The sequence below is a fragment of the Grampus griseus genome (genome assembly GCF_964374135.1).
Source record: "Grampus griseus genome assembly, chromosome: 2".
Taxonomy (NCBI): domain Eukaryota; kingdom Metazoa; phylum Chordata; class Mammalia; order Artiodactyla; family Delphinidae; genus Grampus; species Grampus griseus.
The window spans coordinates 8,647,382-8,662,886 of NC_139018.1; the positions used below are offsets into that span (position 1 = coordinate 8,647,382).

Genomic DNA, 15,505 nt, shown 5'->3' on the forward strand with positions numbered 1-15,505 from the left:
CATTCCTAGAGAAGCTGGGAAGCTGAATTTTTATGTGAAATATCCCATTTTAAAATTATTGACTCTTGTAAGAAATGCTGGTGGCTAAATACTTAGCACATCTGTGAGCCTGTTGGTTCGTGGGCTCTGACTGAGACTTAGGTATAAAAGGTTCAAGCAGAGATGATGGGATCCCAGGCCCAGCGGGGGGCAGGGCTTTGAGCTCTGCTCTCCTACCTTCAGGGACATGGGACCCTCCCAGGGAACAGGAGGCCAGTGTGGAAAGAAGGCCTTCACGGGTCCAACAGAAACCCCCAACCAGGCAGATCGTCCTTCCCACAGCCTGGAAAGGCTGGGATGCTGGGCCCCAACTGTGCTGCAGGCCACTCTTGACCGCAAAGTGTCTGCTTATCACTTCCTGTCTCAGCAACTTATCCTAATTCTCCGCATGGCACAGATCGCTTCCTAATATTTCCTCCCCCTTCGCTATTTTCAAAGAGCCAGCCTTTGGTTTTTCCTTAGATGGAATACTGATATTAACGTTTGTTTCCTTTCTAATTAATCATTTTGTTTTGTCATCATTATTCTTTCTTCTACTTCTTTTTCTTTCTTTCTTTTCTTCTTTCTTCTACTTTTTTTGTCCATCCAGCTTCTTGAACTGAACATTTTATGCATTTACTTGCAATCTCTATAAACAATAATACAATAATCATCATCATAATTATTATTATTAACATGAGTTCAACTATGAGTATGGCTTTGTCTGTATCCCATAAATTTGATTAACAGTGTTCTTGTAACTGATCTTGTCTCAGATATCTGTAATTTCAGTTTTGATGATCTCTGATGGGAGAGTTCTGAGGAAGAGCATTTCCTAAAATTTACAAGTGATCTGTGATGTTTAGTTTCTATATTTCATATTAATTTCTACAGTATGGTCAAGTAATGCAGCCAGTAAGAGTTTTATATCTGGGACTATATTAAGGTTTTCTTAGGGCCTAGAACATAATCAATTTCTATAAATATTCCTTAGAATGTATTTCCTTTGTTGAATACAATATAAGCTAATTTATCATAATTTATAATAATTATGTTACAAATATAACATACTATAATTTTATATATATATATATATATACTCTTCAATTCTTCTAGTGGTTATCTTTAAAATTTTAACAAACATATTAAAATTTGTGTCCATTATTAGCATCAGGAATAGAAAAATAGCTGTTCTTCCAGCTAAGATAAAATCTTTAGTGTACATCAACTATACTTCAATTTAAAAAAATCTTTAGCACACTTTTCCTCCTCCCTTCTTTTTCTCTTCTCACTTTGCAGATTTAGCTGGAATAATAAGAACTTTTTGTTCCAGATTATTTCCTCATTTTTGTGTCTATTTTAGGTATCCTGCCTAAACAGTTACAAAGCTTCACAATCACAATACAACCAATTTGTCAGCCATAGTTTAGAATTGAACTGGTTTAACTGATCAGCTAATTTTCCCTATAACTTGTCTTTCCTTTTCTTGCATTATTTGATGGGATTACTTTCCCATTTGGCTGGAAGGTGCAATCTCAGAGGCTCTGGAAGGACCAGAGAGCCTCCCTACTGCCGTCGGGGTGTCACCCCTGCTGTGTAGGTATTCACAGTAGGTGCCGCGCTGGGTTGGGTTCAGTCTTTTCCCTGGAGGGGATTTCGTTTGGGTGGGAGAGGCAGGACACAGCTTGGTGCTTCCTGAGGCCCAAATCCACCTGCAGGGGAGCTAGGCTGGGAGCTGTCTGAGGCCCCGAGCTCTCAGGGAGAGTGTGTCTGTCGGTTCCTGAAATGACGTGGGAGGGGGCGGTGATACAGCCCTGGGTACCAGGGTTTGGGGGCCCTGAATTTCGGCCATGGAGATTAAGAGGAGGCATCTGGGGATGGCGGCTTTGGGGTCTAGGGCAGGGACAGGGCCTGAGTTCCTTTCAAATTTGCTCCCCCGAGAAAGCCATTTGCAAAGGCAGTGTGTGTCCATGGTTGGTCTTCCCGGTCAGGCCACACCCCCTTGGAATATGGTCACTTGGGGACCCAAAAGAAAGAAGAGGGAACACGATGTCACAGGTACACATCAGCGCAGTAACAGCCACAGAAGCGCTGGGCTTGCCCAAGTGCCTGGCACGCTACAGTTTACCGACACCCCACGAGGTGTCTGGCACAGGCGCTGCTGACCTCGTGAGGCTCAGAGAAGCAAAGCGACCTCGCTGAGCAGGCTCAGCCAGCTAGCCAGTTTGGATCGGGGTCTGGAAGCCAGTTCTCTGCGCCCGCCTTCCCAGAGCTCCACTGGCCAGAGAAATCAGAGGGGCCTAGAGGCGCTGGGGAGTGTGGGCTGGAGACCTGAAGTGGGAAAAGTTACAGGGCTCCAGCTGTTGCCACCCACAGGTGTGCTGCCTAGGAATATGAGTGCGGGCACGCTGGGGTCCCCTGGGAACCCCCAAGCTGTAGTGACCCCACTGCGGGGCAGACAACACCTCTGGTAGTCCCAGGTCCTTGCTGCCGTCCGCCTGCTAAGTGGGCACCTGCAGTAAGCCTGGCCCTGTTTGCACTGCCCTAGCACCATCCGAGATAAACCTCTCTATGCTCCTCAGGAATAGGAATGACTACCCCCATCGTACAGATGAGAAAACTGAGGCTCGGGAGCCTCTCCAGCAGTAAACAGTCGGAATTTGAACGCAGGGCCTTCAAATTGTTCCACCCTGCTTTGTGCTGCGATGATTTTTTTTGGAGGGGGTTCACATTTTTCTAACCTGTAGAACCCTGCAGATTCCAGAGTCAAAGGAATACTTTACTTCTTGGGTTTGTTCTGGAAAGTATATTTTGATTGAAGAGCTGTGGAAGTTTTGCTCAGGCAGGACCCATGGGATGAGAATTATACAGTCCCACTCCAAGAGATAGAAAGTGGCCCAACGCTCAGTGGGAGAGGGATTTAGCTTCAGTCTAAGGAAGGACTTTTTTTTTTTTTTTGCGGTACGTGGGCCTCTCACTGCTGTGACCTCTCCCGTTGCGGAGCACAGGCTCCGGACGCACAGGCTCAGCGGCCATGGCTCACGGGCCCAGCTGCTCCGCAGCCTGTGGGATCTTCCCGGACCGGGGCACGAACCCGTGTCCCCTGCATCGGCAGGCGGACTCTCAACCACTGTGCCACCAGGGAAGCCCTAAGGAAGGACTTTTTAACAGTACAACCCTCTCGAGATGGAGCAGGCTGCCTTGTACAATAGTGACCTCCCCGTTCCTGGAAGCATGTGCACAAAGAAGTCAGGGGATTCCTGGGCCGGGTGGGTGTTGGAGGTGACGTACTCAGTCTTAGTATCGAGTCTTAGGAAGTTCTGATCATCTGATTCATGGCTCTGGGATTCCCTAAGTGCCTTCTGAATCCTCAACACACAGTCCTGCACTGTGTGCTTTAAAAAAAAATTAGACTGTATTTTTAAAGCAGTTTCAGGTTCACAGAAAAATTGTGCAGAAAGTACAGAGAGTTCCCATATGCCTCCTACCCTACCTGTGCACAATCTTCCCCACTTATCAACATCCTGCACCAGAGTGCTGTGTTCTTACAATCAATGAACCTACACTGACATATCATATCGCCAAAGTCCATGGTTTACGTTAGGGTTCACTCTTGATGTTGTACATTCTATGGGTTTGGACAAATGTATAATGACATGTATCCGCCATTACAGCTTCATGCAGAGTAGTTTCACTGCCCTAAAAATCTTCTGTGCTCTGTGTGTTCATTCCCCCCTCCCCCCAACTTTGGCAACCACTGATGTTTTTCACTGTCTCCATAGTTCTGCCTTTCCCAGAATGTCATATAATAGGAATCCTACAGTACGTAGCCTTTTCAGATTGGCTTCTTTCACTTAGTAACATGCTCTGTGTGCTTTTAGTGCCTGCCAAGTGACCAGTATTCATTTATTCATCCATCCACCCATCCATCCATCCATCCATCCATCCATCCATCCATCCAGCTATCCATCCATCCATCTACCCATCCAGCCATCCACCCACCCATCTACCATTCAGTCATTCAGCAAATACTGACCTGTGCCCACTTCATGGTAGGCACGGTTCTCAGTGCAGGCGAGCCAGCTGTGAATGGACAGACATGATCCCTACTTTGATTTTGAAAACCAGAATCCCCTGGTGGGTCTGCAGGGCAATCTCCAGTGCCCTCTCTGACCCCAAGGCTGCACAGGTCAGAAAGGCAGCCATTAATGTTACCCTCAGATCCCCTCTGAACTTTTTATCCAGGCACGGTCACTGTGTTAGCAGAGACCACGTGGCACGGCTCTTTCCCCTGCTTGGTGCCGTTGGCCAGCATGTCTCCAGTTCGGTCTAATCCCATGTCTTTAGTCTCACCATTCGTCAATCATCGGAACCTTCCTATAAGTGACAGACCTGAGTCCCAAACAGGTCAAGGCCTTTCCCGGACCCTGAGCAGAGGGCTTTGCTCAGTTACGTCCTGGCTCGGAGACTCAGTTTCCTCATGTGTTCTGTGATGGCCTCGGAGCGCATGACTGCAGGGGTTCTGTGAGTTCCCGGCAGAGCTGGGATGAGACCCTGGGTTCCTGGCTACGGGGCCAGTGTGCGAGCCTGCATCTGCAGTGTTCTCCAAATCCCCTTCTCCTGGCTCGTCCCCACCCCCCGCTTGACTCCTGTCCCGAACGGGAGAAAAACAGTGAACTCTTCCTTCAAGTTTGTGGGGCTCCTGTTGTGGAATGTCCCCTTCACCCCGACTGCTGCCAGGGCCCAGAAGTACACAGAACAGTTTTCCTCCAGACAAGGAGAGTGGACAGTGTCCTGTGGGGTCACTCACCCTGCCCCCAGCCACCCACTGAGAGAAGGAATAAGAGGCGGCTTGGCCCTGGGGCCCCCATGGCCCACTACTGGGCCAGAGCTCCCACTTCCTGTGGACTGGTGGGAGCCCCAGGCAGCCTGACTCAAGGAGGCACATTCTCACCTGCCTGGGAGAGCAACTCCCACCCCCCACCCCGGCACAGCCTGGGGAAACTACCTGCCCTCGGCAGCTCTGATAACCGCTACGATTTATTGAGCACCTACTGCACATGCGACACTTCACTTCATCAGCCCATTTCTGTCTTTGCCCCCCATCCTGCCAGGTCAGCTTTCTGGCTCAGGAAACTGGGAAAAAAAACGGACTCAAAAACATTACCCAGGGGATGAGAGCAGAGCTTGGTGCCAACCCAGGACTAGATGCAAAGCCCACGCTCTGAACAAACAAACTGTTTTATCCCTCCATCCTGGACAGCCAGGACCAGACAAGAGGGATGTGAAGCTTGTCTGAGTTATCACCACCACCGCCCCAACGCACATCATCAGCCGTCCTTTACAAACCCCCTTCCGTCTGTGGTCTGATTAACTCCAGCCGCCCCGGGGAGCAGGCGAGCAGGGTACTTTGCAGATGAGAAACTGAGGCTCAGAGAGGTTAAGTAACTTGCCCAGGGTCACATAGGGCCAATGAGCGGTAGGGCTGTGAGTGAAAAGCCAGATTCTTGAGTCTAAACCCCACACCTTCCCTGCTTTACCACCCTCTCTGCTTTAGTGCAGGAATCCACCCAAAAGTCAGGTCACTAAATGACTCACATAAATACACACCTGCCTGTCTGTCTCCTCCATTCAGGGAGAAGACAAACCTAGAACAAACAAGAACATTTCTCTTGCTGGGAGTCCTTCTTGTTACCTGTAGGGAAGGAAGGGAACTTTCCCAAACTCCCTAGGACCTGAGGAAAACTTCTCACCCAGCCTGGGAATCAGCCCCCATGTCACCCATCTGCCCGCCCTCCCTCTGTGTTCGGTCTGCCTGTCCTTCCCCGAGAAGGTGAGGCGGCTGGACCAGCCCCTGCCCGGCACCCACCTTGTCCGGAGAACAAACGCGGGCACTTCGTAGCTCCCTGGTCCAGCGGGGCTGCCCGAGGGCCCCAGTCCTCCGAGGAGCCTCCGGAGCTGAGCTGGAGTGGCAGTGGGAACAGATCATCTTTCAAGGGCTGGGCTGTGATGTCATCACCATGCTGGGCACTTCCTCCCTCCACCTCCAGCCTAGACCAGAGCTCCGGCTCCTGCCCAGCGCCGGCCCCAGCCAGGCTAGCTGCAGCTTCCAGATCCCAGACCTACAGATCCCCCCTACAGAGGGTAACTGCATCTGCCCAGGGCTCCTGCTGCCCTCTGTGCCTGGGGGGCTGGGCCAGCCGCATGGATGATTTCCAGGTTAGTCCATGGAATGTTCTCTTGTGTAGACAGCCTGCCCTTTAGAGGCTCGGATTGGCAAACGCGTTCTGGGCTCCAAGTCAGCCTGGATTTCAGTCTCCGTGCTGCCGCTTTCCTGGCAAAAAACCTCGGGCAGGTGACTTAACATCTCTGAACTCTGAAATGTAGCTGACAGTGAAAAATCTCAGAGAGGGGAGTGGTGAGGATTAGCAACAGTTCTGACGTGTATATAACTTTTACTGTGGCAGGCGCTTTTTTAAAGCCCGTAAATGCATTAACTCAGCTAATCCTCCCAGGAACCCAGGCAGTCTGGCTCCAAACTCTGTTCTTAATCACTTTCCCATCCCTTTTCTCAACTAAATGAAAATTTGGTGTGAATATTGGATGCATAGCAGGTGACCCTTAAAATACTGGTTTTCTTCTTTCTGGTATTGAGGTAGGTAGCTGACACACTCCACAAGTGAATCCATTTGTCTAATAGCACATGTATTGCTTATCATTATTTCTTTTCCCTGTGTGGTTGTTTTGTGTCCGAGTTCAGGTGTAAAACAGTGGGCATTTACACAGAAGGTAGAAACAAGGGTGGCCAGGGAGGCAGGGGAGTTCTGATTTTTTTTATGCCATGTATACTTCCAAAGGGATGATGGCAGCAGAAACTCGGAAACGTCTTCAGAGATAGAACACCTTTCCCTGTCCTGTTTTCTGGTGACACTTCCGGATCTGTGCCTCTGAGACTCTGCCATTTCTTTGGGGATGTTTGCCTGTGGTTTCCTCACACTTCAACACTGGTTGGCTTTCTTAGCTTCGCTCTGGAGACTAACTGACAGTCCACAGCACTTAACACTCCCAGAAGCTTAGAAGCTGCAAAGTATGGGGGCCTTCGAACATTTTTGCTAAAAGTCTTAAAGCCTTTCCTTCAAAAGAGAGCTGATGACGTGGGTCCGGTGGGACTGGGGGAATAAACGGGAGGGTCACAACTCCACCTGCCGTCTCCCCTTCCCCTGTAACTTCTCTGAACCAAGTCTTCAAACCAGCGACTGAGTCCAACTCCATTGTCAGAGATACGGGGAAACTGAGTCCCAGAAGGGTTAATGGGGAGGCCTGGGATCTAGGCCTGACTTGCCTGTGAACTGGTTGCATAAACTTGAATGTGGTCCTTTCCCTGACCTGGTGTCTCAGTGACTCCTCTGCAGAGTGGCTGGTTCTACGGTGCTGGGACTCCTTGATCTGAGGTTTCTGACTTCCTAGATGGGAGCAGTGCTCTGTGGACAGGCTGCCTGGTGTCCACCAGCCCTATAACATGGACTGTGCTCTATGCTTTTTCCAGGATAGAGGATCTATAGTCTTCGTCAAATTACTGAAAGGATCTTCTATGATCCAAAGCATCTTGAGTCCCTCAGACATCAGAGAGAGAGAGAGGCAGACCTTGTGAGGTCCCTTCCAGCTCCCATATTCTAGGGTTCTACTTCTACGAGATGAAAAATCTTCAAAGATCTGAATCCAGTGCTGATGCTTCTGTAAATACTATTGACAGAGAGAGCTCCAAAAGGCATCATCCCTCTACACACTTCTCCATCCACCACTGTAATATAGTTTTTTTTGTGGGGGTGGGGGTGGGGGGGAGATGCTATCTTGACCCAGTTTTGAAATCCTGGCTGGCGGTTGGTCAATTCTTCTTGAACAGCTAAGTTCACACTCCCATCACTTCCCTTCTCGGGCTTTCACACTCTGGGCCACTATGCACCTGCCCTAATCACACGGGGGCCAGGTACCAAACAAATATGGACAGCCCCTATACCTTGGAACTTACAAAATGATTCAAATTAGCCAGTCCACCCGGAGCCTGAGAAAGCTGCCTGACCCATCTTGCTTGCTGTACATAAGCTCTCCCGGTAGCACCTGCTTGCTGTTACTCTGTCCCCAGGTGCAGCCCCTGTGCGGCCCTGCCTGGAAGACTTCTCTCCTCTGGGGAAGTAATTAACAAAAAGTTCTGCCTTTCATCTATCTGAGTGCCGTTGTGTCATGTCTCTCCAACAAAAGAATCTTTAAATCTTGTAAAATAATCCCCCACTCTTCCATTCACCTACACTTGTATCTACCCATTCACCCATCCACCCACCCGCTCTCCCATCCACCCATCCGTCCATCCATCCATCCATCCACTGATTTATCAGACATCCGCATAGGTGGTCTGTGCATTGTGAGGCAGAAGTGAATGAATCCATGCACCCATGTCTGGAAGGAGCCCACCACTGAGGCCAGGGAACCATTTCGAAGGGAATTTCTCACAAACTCAGTAACAACCCACACTCATTTATATCTGGATCGGCACATATTTGCATTTCATTTTTGCTATGAGAAAATTTAGCTAAACCCTTCCTGCGAAATCTGACGCCCCTGACTTATTCTATCCCTTTCCACTTATCCACTTGGCTGGGGTCACAAGGGGACTCAGCCCTGCCAGGACTCCGGCTCCAGCCAGCCCGGGGGTCTTCAGGGACAACTAGAGGAGGCACCAAGTTCCTCCTGCATGTAACCCTGATGGCCTCCACACGAAGCCAGGGCCCCTCTGTGGCTTGGGAAGAACCGACCCCTGGCCTCTCCAGCTCAAGTCCGAACCTAAGCCTTAGCAACGCGCAGTCATCTAAGTCTCCCAAATGTGGCGGATGGCAGCTGACTCCACGCCTTTGCACGTGCAGCGATCTCTGTTTGGAGCGCCCTTCCTTTGGAAACTCCCGCCCTTCTTTTAGGAGCCGCTCACGGGCCTTTTCCTGATGTGCCTGGTGGAGGCTGCCCCTCGCCTGCACTCAGCGCGCTGGCCGCTTCCCTTCACAGTGCTGAGTTTTCCTCCATGCCCCCTGGACATGAATCCCATGAGGCAGGGACTCCTGTCTTATTTATTTATTTATTATCCTGTCTGTTATCCAGCACATAGCAGGGCCCCTGTGAACTCCTGCCGGTGGAATGAAGACACAGGTCCATCTACGGCCAAAAGCCCCCAGATCCAACCTCGCTGGGGTGGAGAAAAGAGTCCATAAAACAGAACAGCAGGAAAGCAAGCTACGTGTGCACGTGTATGCACACGTGTTTGTTTATGTATGTCTGTCCCTCCATCCCAGTGTTCCAGAACTTCCTCTCCAAATGTCTGTGTGTGAGGCTGAGGTCCTCAGTCCCCTCCCCAGGAAGGCCCTTCTCCATCCACCTCCAGAAGTGGGCTGTGCTTTTGTCCAGAACTCTGTGGTCTTGACCAGAAAGCAACCCCTGTTCTCTGTCACTCGGCAGCCGCCCGGCATACCACAGGCAGACCAATCCTGAGAAACTGGGTGAGCACGGATTTTGATTCAGAGCGAAACATGCACAAAGCCTACAGTGTGGACTGGTTGACACTGATGCCAACGTCCACAGACCCTGCAGAGCAAGTCCCAGCCAACGTGCAGCCCCCTCCGTTCTGCCTCTGTTCTCGCCCCGACCCCCAGAGGCCCCCATAGCCCTGCAGGAAGCTTCGTCCTGGGCACAGCTGGCTCTCAGTCCCCAGCTCCGACCCCCGGGCTGTCCATTCCCCAGTGATAAGTTACTAGCTGATTACAGTTCTTCTGAGTAAAGGAGAATTAAAATTTTCATTTATTAACATGTATTTTACCATTCACCTTTATATCACTCAGCTTGAAGTGCAAATATCTGTGCGTTTAACTCACGTGTGAAATCACTGAGATAGCGCCATTTCTATTCTGCAGTTTATACGCGCATATGCATTTTGTTCTTTCCAGAACAGTGGAAACATGGAGAGAGCAAACTCTTCTGCTTTGATTTAACTCCTTGATATGGGTTGTTTTCCTCACAATTTCTGTCCGACTGGACTTTCCCACACCCTGTCCCCAGATTTAGGGCATGAGTGAAATCCTTGCTATTTCTGGTGCAAAGACCTTCAGAGCTGCGCTCAGAGAGGAACTTGAGGAAGGAAGTGGGGGCGAAGGGCACAGGGAGGCTAATCTTTCCTCCGTCTGTCTGTCTGTCTCCCTGCTGCCCTGGGAGGTGGATGGGGGCCTCGTCCTGCTGGGCCGGCAGGTTGGTGGGAAGGAGGCCTCGGTTGCCGGTCGGCCTGGCCACACTGCTTCCTACCTCTGTCCTCAGCCCTGGGGCTGCCGCTGCTCTTACGCCCAGAGGTGATTCCTCACTTCCTGCCCGGGGGGCAGGCTGGGGGCTGCCGAGTTTGGGAAATCCTAAGGGTAAGGAGCCCAGGCTGATTCCTGGCATCCCTTGCCCCTCTTCTCCAGGGACTGGCCGCTGAGCCAGGGTCCCCAGGGAGCCGGCTCTACCTGCAGGGTCCTCGTGCCTCCCGTGGAACCTGGGACCCCAGGTCCGGTGCCCACTAGGCTCGGCGCTGAGGCCCCTCCTTTCCCCTTCCCACCCCCTCATCAGGAGACTGAAGCTCCGAGAGGAGATTTACTCTAGTGAGTGGCGCCCTCGGATCTCCCTATTCTGGGTATTTCATAGAAACGGAATCCTATGACATGTGGCCTTTGGGGCCTGGTTTCTTACACGCAGTGTCATGTTTTTGAGACTCAGCCACACGGCGGCACATAGCGGTCCTTCATTCCTGTTTGTGGCTCAGCAATGCTCCGTCCTATGGCTGGACCACATCTGCTTGTCCCTTCCCCCATGGATGGACTTCGGGGCTGTTTCTCCCTTTCAACCACTGTGAATAACGTTGCCAGGAGCACTCACGTGGAAGTGTTTGTCTGGGTTCCTGTTTTCAGTCTTTTGGGGATGTACCCAGCTGGGCCACGTGGTAACTCTGCGCTTCACTTTTGGAGGAAGAGCCAGACTGTCTTCACAGTAGCCGCATCAGGAAGCGCCCCTACCCCTTGCTGTTCCCCACTCATAGGTTCAAACACCTAGAGCGCTGATGCTGCTGGAGGGTTGCGGAGAAGGACACTGCCCTGGGGGGCATTCTGGAGCGAGCAGAACCCTATGGGGCCTTTCCCAGACAGACCCCTCCCTGATATCCTCTGCTGTAGCTCCTCTCTGAAGTACCTGGGTAATAGCATCTGATGCACATTTCCTGAGTTTTTCAGACGCTAACACCACCACCAAATGGAAGAAATTAATTGGATAATCACAAGCATGCAGCCCCCAGACCTTCTGGCGCCTAAGGATTGATAAGGTTAATTCCCTGTGATACTGCTCTGTTATCTCACCATCAGCCAATCAGAGAACTGTGGACAAGCTGATCACAGACCCTGGGGTGCCCCGCCCTCGCCTGGCCTTTAAAAATGCTCTGCCCCTATGATACTGTATAGCACAGGGAACTCTGCTCAATATTATGAAATAACCTAAAAGGGAAAAGAATTTGAAAGAAGAATAGATATGGATAACTGAATCACTTTGCCGTACACCTGAAACTAACACAACATTGTTAATCAATTGTACTCCAATATAAAATAAAACTTTTTTTAAATTAAATAAAAAATAGGGCTTCCCTGGTGGCACAGTGGTTGAGAGTCCGCCTGACGATGCAGGGGACACGGGTTCGTGCCCCAGTCCGGGAGGATCTCACATGCCGCGGAGCGGCTGGGCCCGTGAGCCATGGCCGCTGGGCCTGCGCGTCCGGAGCCTGTGCTCTGCGAAGGGAGAGGCCACAGCGGTGAGAGGCCTGCGTACCGCAAAAAAATAAAAAAATAAAGAGCTGTAAATTGCTGCTCTCAAAAAAAAAAAAAAATGCTTTGCTGAAACTTTTCAGGTAGTTTGGGGTTTTGGGGGGCATGCGCCACCCGTTCTCCTTGTTTGACCCTGCGATAAACCTTCCTCTGCTCCAGACTCTGACATTTCGATTTGTTTGGCCTCCCTGTACATCGGGCACATGAACTTGCGTTCAGTAACAATTCGAGTTTCTACTGACTCAGTGCACTAACCGTTGATCACCATCACCATCAGCTTCCATTTCACTTCATCCATTTGTTTCGTGTATTTTCAGTTCAGAGAGGTGCATTCCCACGTGCTACGCATCAGTCTTACAACTAAGAAGAAATGTTGAGTAACCTGCCCAAGGTCCCCCAGCTAGAGGGTGGCCGAGCTGGAGCAGGAATCCAGGCCTCCTCTGCACTGTAGCCTGCAGACGGGAGCCTCTGTTTCCCAGTGGACGTGGCCCCCGAGAGCCAGCCGTTCTCTGGAGCACTCTGCTCCCCTTCCCTCTCTGCCCAGGCTGGCACTGCATTCAGATTCTGAATTCGCCCCAACTCTCCCTGGGAGAGAGAAACTTAGTACACAGCATTGTGGGCCACATTCCTCTGCCTGGGGGCCTCCAGCCGGGTGCCCTTCACTCTTGAGTAATTTCCCTTTGGCTCACCTTCAAGTCTGTTTTCCTAACGCAGCCCCAGGCAGCTCCCAGCCTCCACCCCCTGCCCTGGCTGGTGAGTCCCATCCACCCTCTGGAAAACACAATCAGCCAGGCTCCCACGTGCCCAGCACCTTGCTCTAGACAGGCCCCTCCAGGCAGGTTTCAGGTGACATCTCCAACCCACACAGTCAGCTTCTAGGTGGGAACCATGTCCCCAGTGAGGAGACAGGCTCCCAGAGGTCAACAACCTGAGCCACCACTAGCCCAGACCCAGCCACTCTCACTCAGGCCACTGCCGTTAGCCCTGGCCAGTTTCCCACTTCCTCTCCTGCCCCTCCCACCCTTCCCTTTCACAGTTGCCAGAGGGATCTCTTTTATTTTTTAATAGAAAACTTAAAAAAAATTGCACAGAGTCACGTTCCCTCTTTGTGGTGTCCGGTTGGTTCTGTGAGATTTGACAAAGGCACAATCGTGTATCCACACCCTCGTGCCCCGCAGAACAATTCAATCACCCTGCACATTGCCTGCAGGCTCCTTTGCTGTCAACCCTCCCCAGTGCCCAGCTCTCTGGCAAGTGCTGATCTGTTTTCTATCCAGAGGGATTTTAAAGAAGGTAAAATCAGTCTCCGGTGCATCTAAAGTAAAATGCAGGTCCAGACCTCTTGCTCACTCAGTGCATACCCTGCCACAGGACATTAGCATCGCCCACTCCTCCCCCAGGAATGTTCCTCCCTCTTCTCCCAGGGCCAACTGCTCTCCTCCCCAAGTCACAGCCTTAGTGGTTCCTTCTTGGGGGGGGGGGGCGGGTCTTCTCTGCCAGCCTGGCTAAGAAGGTGCCCTCCTTCCCACCTGGGGCCCTTCTACGGAACACCCACAAGGTGCAAAGTTGTATGTGTGTGCTCGTGTGTCTCCTTTGTCTGCCGTGAACTCACAGCTCCATAAGGGCAGAGCCGTGTCTACACTGCCCGCCAATCCACAGGCAGGCAGGTCCTAGGTGTTCAGAAAACACTCCTTGAACAGATGAAGGGCGGCTGCTGATGGCAATAAACCCAGTCTGTGTCTGACTCTCAATCTGTACCTTTTCCACTGTGCCTTGTGCGTCCCCAGAATTCTCACTCATCTGTCCATCTATTCATCCGTCTGTCTATCAAACACTCACTGAGGCCAGCTCTGTCCCTTGTGCCAGCCCAGGGCTCCCAGAGCTGGTAAGGCTAGCCCCTGCGTTCCCACGGTCAAGATTAACAGCCACCCATCCCCACCGTGCACTTCAGAGGTGGGAGAGGACTCCCCCGCCCATGTCCTCATGTTGCCTCTTCCTCCCAGCCCTGTGGGGTGAGTGACACTAGAATAATCAACAGAAGGGGAAGTGACCTGCCCAAGGAGAGCATGACCTGAAGATACCGCAGGACACCACAGCGCCCTCAGAGAAAGGCAGGAGATGGGCAAGAGGATGTGTCCTCAGGTGGGCAGAGAGGGAGTCTGGATCCCGGAGGGTCCACAGGAGAAGGCAGGGCGGAATGGGCACCTCAGAGCTGGGGGGTCCCTCAGTGCCCCGCAGGGAAACGGGTCCAGAGAGGATGTTTTAGTCAGCCAGCCCATCCTTGAGGGTCCCTGTGTTTCTAGGGTGGGTCACAAAAGCAGTTGCGTAGGAGACGTAGGGGAGGGGTGGCCTGGGGCCCGGGGAGGAACCAGCCCTGACGATGTCAGGGGAACATGAGCAAGTCCGTCCTGTTGTTTCTGCCCCATAAATAGGCACCACCTTCCAAACACCTCTCTGTCTCAAACACTGAGGGCGTGGAGGTGATGCCAGAAATAGGCCAGGGCCCCCCAAGCTGCAGAGACGGTGTGGGCGGTGACCGACTGCCCTTCTGGGAACCGAGCTCTGTTCTCTTCCCAGACCTGAGTGATTCAGAGTGAGGAGGTGACCTTTTCCTTTCCTGAGGGCTACGTTTTTAATTTCAGGGTTTATTTGAGTTGTTTGTTTGTTTGTTTTAGCAACCTAATGGAAGCCGAAGTGAATTTTGTCAAATTATTGAGATGGACACAGCGCCTGGCCCAAGGGAAATGTGTGATAAACAGTTGCTGATTGATTAAGCAGATGCCTTCTCCCCCCTCCCCTCTGCGCACAGAGCACTTGAAGACCTACAATAGAAGGCTGGTCTTTGGCGCAGGTCTGTGCACCCAAGGCCATGAGTAGGTGGCCCAAGCCTGGCGGTGGGCGTGGGAGTGGGGACACTAGAGGCTGGGCTTGGAGGCTGTCCAGCCAGGAATGGTGTCCCAAAGCCACCTTGGAGCAGCTTCGCCTGTGTAGACACTGTTGCTGCCACTGCTGATGCGCCCAGGCCCTGGCACTGGACGCTGGTGCATCAGGGAGCTGTGGGGCAGCTGCCGCCACCCTCCTGGGATGCGTTTCCAGGTCCTCACTAGCTTCTGATTCAAAGGCCATTTGGGAACGTCTGATTGGGACTCGTGGCCACATGCCTGCACCCCAGTTGCAAGAGAGGCTGGGAAAGCATTTGCTATCCTCCAAAACTCATTGGGTGGGGGATCCCCCAAACTCAGCAAAGGTATTCCGAGACGGAGGGAGACCAACGGGAATAAACATGCTCACAGCAGTGCCCTATGGACCTTCCATGCTTAGGCCAACCCGTGTCTCATATCGCCATGCCTCTGGGCCTTTGCTTGTGCTGCTCTGTGCACTCAGCCTGACATTCTACTGCACATCCCCCCATCTGTGTGCATGACTATATATATTCCTCTTGCTCTGCTCCCCCCATCACTCCCAATATGGTAATATAAAATATTTGGTTACATCGAGCATCAGTTTTCATGTTACTTTGTCTCTGATATGAAATGTTGTTTCTGGGTAGATGTATAAGATCTCTGCTTCTTCTTTTTTTTTTTTTTTTTTTTTTGCGGTACGCGGGCCTC

At 51.6% G+C, this 15,505-nt stretch overlaps 2 long non-coding RNA genes across 2 annotated transcripts in view; one reads left to right on the top strand and one right to left on the bottom strand.

Moving 5' to 3' along the window:
* Window positions 1–560: 560 nt before the first annotated feature.
* Window positions 561–6,018, bottom strand: LOC309818783. Its single transcript, XR_014296379.1, has 2 exons — window positions 5,888–6,018; window positions 561–667 (listed from the first exon to the last, which is right to left on the bottom strand). It is a non-coding gene; the product is annotated as an uncharacterized lncRNA (long non-coding RNA).
* Window positions 6,019–6,073: 55 nt separating this feature from the next.
* The window catches only part of LOC309818782, a 28,241-nt gene continuing 18,809 nt past the window's right edge, over window positions 6,074–15,505 (top strand). The window contains exon 1 of the long non-coding RNA XR_014296378.1: window positions 6,074–6,237. This is a non-coding gene — a long non-coding RNA (uncharacterized lncRNA). The remainder of the gene's footprint in view (window positions 6,238–15,505) is intronic.